This window comes from Hipposideros armiger, unplaced genomic scaffold, assembly GCF_001890085.2.
Source record: "Hipposideros armiger isolate ML-2016 unplaced genomic scaffold, ASM189008v1 scaffold_8, whole genome shotgun sequence".
Classification (NCBI taxonomy): Eukaryota; Metazoa; Chordata; class Mammalia; order Chiroptera; family Hipposideridae; genus Hipposideros; species Hipposideros armiger.
Window position 1 is genome coordinate 7,525,859 of NW_017731358.1, and position 3,900 is coordinate 7,529,758.

The 3,900-nt window shown below is 34.4% G+C and overlaps 1 protein-coding gene across 6 annotated transcripts in view; it reads left to right on the top strand.

Annotated features, from left to right (window-relative positions):
• Nucleotides 1-3,900, top strand: part of GOLGB1 (golgin B1) — a 79,131-nt gene that overhangs the window by 8,619 nt on the left and 66,612 nt on the right. Inside the window, exon 2 of one of the 6 annotated variants that reach the window (XM_019652855.1) lies at nt 173-318. The exons of the other annotated variants lie outside the window; for them this stretch is intronic. The gene's annotated coding sequence lies outside the window, so the exon portion shown is untranslated. The remainder of the gene's footprint in view (nt 1-172; nt 319-3,900) is intronic. 6 annotated transcript variants of the gene reach the window in all.

Genomic DNA, 3,900 nt, shown 5'->3' on the forward strand with positions numbered 1-3,900 from the left:
CACCCGAGAAACTCTCCCATATGCCCCAATCCCAACCGTAGCCCTCCCCTTCCTTCCAAAGTAACAAATCCTTGTGGTTTGTTTTATCACCCAAATGTGAATATTGCTCCCCAACCCCTTTTTTTTTAAACTTGATATGTGTCTTGTCTTTTCCTTACAATTTCTGTTGAAGAACTTAGGCCTTTAGATCTGTGGAGATTCCTACACTCTGGAAATTGTACTCTCAAGGGCAGTTCAGCACATTCCTCTGTCCTCTGCATTTCCTGCAAATTGGCAGCTGGATCCAGAGGCCTCGCCAGACTGGGGTTTGACCTTTTGGTAAGACTGTAGGTTGTGGTATATTCTTTCATCCGGAGGTTTTTATGTTGTCTGGGCTTTGATCTTTTTTGTGGTTATCAGCTGTAGATGCTCCATGTTTGGATCCATGAATTTATTAAGGAGTTGCGAAATATTACACTAGAAATTGCAATTCTACCATTCTGTTTTCATTTATTATCTGGAATAATTTTATAGGGAGATGTGTCCCTCATCTATTTGCTTTGTGAGTAGTAAAGTTCAAATAGAAAAAGCAAGAGAAATTCTTGTACTTAGTTTTTAATGTAATCCTTTCAGATGATGATTAGTTTATTATTATTATGAATTTGTGGCTTTCAATATTTTTGGTGTGTTTCAATCTTTGCAATTCACATTCTTGTTAGAAGCTCAGATTGTTCCTATGGCCCCTGGTAACCTCTTTAGTTTGGCTCCTGGGTCCTTTTAATGTGACTGTAGAAGTCTTTGATAGCTTCCTTGCTATTTCTTATGACGATGTTTTAGGCTTATTTTGTACATTTTCTACTTCAGAACTGGAATCAGCCATTTCTCTAAGAAGACCTCCTGTTGTAAAAAAAAAAAAAAAATTAATGGGAAATAGTACTCTATGACCCCAGTCTAAGTACTAAAGATGCTCAGTGCTTCTCAGTTTGTTACTGTTTTTAAATCTTTTCATTGGAAAGAGCTAGACAAATATATGTATTAAGGTAAATCCTTGTAGGCTCATACTGATATTTTCAATTCTGATAGTTCATTTTTGCTGAAAATAAAATCCTTGGCTTGCATGTTCTTTCCTTGAATATCTCAAATCTGTAACTCCAGTTTTGTTTTTGTTTTTGTTTTTTTCCTGGTAAAAACATTGCTGTTGAAAAGTCAGATGATAGTCTTATTTTCTTTATCTTACAATTCACATGATCTCTTGGCCTAAATCTCAAGGGAATATTCATTAATTTTACTATAGTAAATGTCTTGTTGGACATTCTGGGTTGATATTCTCAGGTACAGGGTAGCCTTTTTTAGTATGTAGCTTCAGGTCTTTAAATTTCAGATAAGTGCTCTTGGATTTTGGTTTTTCACATTTGTTCTGTACCTTTGCTTTGGTTTTCTTCTTTAGGAAATTCATATTGCTTATCTACAATATTGATTACTTTGTCTTGATTCCTTTTCTTATTGCTATTTCTTAAAATATTTTTTAAATAAATTATTAGGAATAATTTTACATTTACTATAGAAAATGTGCAAAGGTAGTTCACAGTTCAGTAAGCCTCTCACCCAGTATTCCCAAAAGTTAATATGTTACATTAGCAAAGCACATTTGTCAAAACTAAGAAACCAACATTGATTCATTATTATTAACTAAACTCTGTACTTTAATTTCACTATTTCTCTATTAATATCCTTTTTCTGTTCCAGGATCAAATCTTAGAATATCACATTGCATTTAGTTCATTTCCTTTTTTTTTTTTTAATTTGAGATAATTGTAAAGTCACACTTGTAATAAAGAATACTAAGAGATCCCAAAGTAGACACTTTGTCTACTTTCCCTCAAGATAACGTTTTACAAAACTACTGTTTCATACCACAACCAGGATACCAACATTAATACATTTCTCAGTTTTGTTTGTATCTTTGTGTGTATGTGTGTTTGCGCATGTGTGTGCCTCTGTGTGTGTGTGTGTGTGTGTGTGTGTGTGTGTGTTTATATGTGTACAAGTTCTGTACAATTTTATCACCTGTGTTGGTTCCATAGCTACCACCACAGTTAAGGTATTAGGGTTCGAGCACCACAAGGATCCCTTACGTTGCCTTTTTATAACTAAAACTACCTTCTACTCTCCTACTTCCAAGCCCTTTCTAAGCTCTGCTACCACTAATCTGTCCTCCATTTCTAAAATTTCGTCATTTTTGCAAGTATGTAATTATATAGTACAAGTATGTAACTCTTTGGAATTGGCTTTTTTTGTTTTTTCATTCATAAATTCCTGTGGATTAAATTACTGGGAGTATCAGTAGTTTGTTCCCTTTTATTGCTGCACAGTATTCCATGGAATGTATAATACCATCATTTGTTTAACCATATTGAAGGTTACTTGTTGAAGGACATCTTTTCTGAATCCAGTTTGGGATTTTTACAAATGAAGCGGCTATGAACATTCATACAGGTTTTGTGTGAATTTAAGTTTTTATTTCTCTGTAATGTCTAGGAGTAAAATTACTGGGTCATAAGGTAGTTGTATGTTTGGTTTATAGTTAATTTATTTTTGATTATTAAAATTATCCTTCATTTCAACTTTCTTTTTTTCTTAAGTCATGATTTGTTGTGATTATTCATTTTCCTGTTTCTTGTAGTTTCATCTTCATTTCCAAAATTAAGATTATTTTCAATTATTTTGTGTGTTTCCACCTCTGTGTTTTTCTATTTTGGGTAATTTATAATTTTATTTCTTTTAATTCATTTGAAGTCAAAGAAAGCATCTTCTATGTATATGTTTAGCAAAGTTTGCAGAATAGAAAATGGTGGAAGTATCAGAAGTAACTTTTCTTTAGTAAAAGTAAATATGACACATATTTCTCTCATGTACCTACTGTTTGTGCTCTGCTGTGCTGTGTAGTGATGTTCCTACACTTAGCAGTTAATACTTAGCTATTAATTTTTGTTAAATAGGTATTAATATTGGAAGTAGATATTGTTTTCAGCTCTATTGAGATATAACTGACAAATAAAAATGTATATATTTAAGTTGTATAATGTGATTTTGATATACATATACATTATTAAATGATTATTACAATCACGCTAATTAATATATCCATCATTTCACATTGTTACCTTTTTATTGTAGTGAGAACACTCAAGATTTACTCTCTTAGCAAATTGCAAGTATAATATAGTATTATTAACTGTAGTCACCTTGCTGTACATTAGATCCCTGATCTTATTTATCCATATAAGTAAAACTTTGTGCCTTTTGACAGACATCTCCCCATTTTCCTTAGCCCCTGGCACCCACTATTCTTCTCTCTGCTTCTGTGTTACTTTTCATATATAAGTGAAATCGTGCAGTGTTTGTCTTTCTGTACCTGGTTTATTTCACTTAGCATAATGCCCTCCAGGTTCACCGCGTTCTCTCAAATGACAAGACTTCCTTATTTTTTTAGGGCTGAATAATATTCCACTGTGTGTACATACCACATTTTTTAAAATATATATATATATATATATATATATATATTTAGGGGAATTGGGAGAGGGGAACAGTGTTGGGGAATTGGGGAGGGTCCAGCCAAGTTGTTGTTCTTCAGTCTTAGTTGTGGAGGGCGCCAGTCTCCATCTGGCTGCCCGTTGACAACCTGTGGCCTCTAAGCTCAAGGTGCTGTGTTCAATCTTAGTTGCAGGTGGGCATAGCCAGCATCCCATGCGGGATTCCGACCGGCAGCCTTGTTGTTAAGAGCACATGCTTTATCCACTGAACCATCTGGGTGGCAGCTCAGCTTAAGGTGCTGAGTTCAGTCTTAGTTGCGGGCGGGCATAACCCACCATTGAACAGGCAGTCTTGTTAGGAGCACATGCTCTCACCAGCTGAGCT